This window comes from Nicotiana attenuata, unplaced genomic scaffold, assembly GCF_001879085.1.
Source record: "Nicotiana attenuata strain UT unplaced genomic scaffold, NIATTr2, whole genome shotgun sequence".
Classification (NCBI taxonomy): domain Eukaryota; kingdom Viridiplantae; phylum Streptophyta; class Magnoliopsida; order Solanales; family Solanaceae; genus Nicotiana; species Nicotiana attenuata.
Genome location: NW_017672212.1, coordinates 208649 through 209499, shown reverse-complemented (window position 1 = coordinate 209499; position 851 = coordinate 208649).

Sequence of the window (851 nt, the reverse complement as noted above, 5' to 3'; positions counted from 1 at the left end):
TAATATTTACGTCATATCTGTGAAATTTGGTAAGAATCGGAGTTGATTTGGTATAAATCGGACCCTTGGTTGAGAAAATGAAATTTGAACTATCTTGTGAAATTCATGAGTTTTGGTGTTAAATCGTTGCTTGAGATGTTATTTTGGCGATTTGGTCGCACTAACAAGTTCGTATGATGTTATTAGACTTGTGTGCATGTTTGGTTTGGAGCCCCGAGGGCTCGGGTGAGTTTTGAAAAGGCCACGGAGTGATTAGAACTTAGGAAACTCAGCTGTGCATCTGTATTTTTGCACAGGCCTCTGATCTCGCAATTGCGAGATCAGGCTTCGCAATTGCGAATTGAGTAGGCCTGGGAAATGCAACACTTGTGTCGCAAATGCGAACCAGGCCTGGGCAGGCCATCCTCGCAAATGCGACACTCTGGTCGGAAATGCGAAGGTCACAGTAGTAGCGAATGCGGCGTATTTGTAGCAAATGCGAAGGGAGCAGAAATTTATAGGGTTCGCAATTGCGATCACTGCACCTGTTAAGTGAGATTTCAGATGGAATTTTCATCATTTTCCACTTATATCAAACCCTAAACATCCTTAGGCGATTTTTCAAAGGCTCAAACTTCTTCAAATCATAGGTAAGTGATTTCTAACTCATCTTCTTCAATCTAATTCATCTTTTTACATGATTTCACTTCAAAATCTAGGGTTTTTTTGGGGAAATTAGGTGTTCTAGTGTTGAATTGTCCGTTGGCTTGAGGTAAGTGTTTGGTCTAACCTTGACTTGAGGGAATAGGAATCCCCGACGTATGTGCTAAGTGAAATTTCATGTGCGTGGCGTATAGGTGTGGTGACGAGTA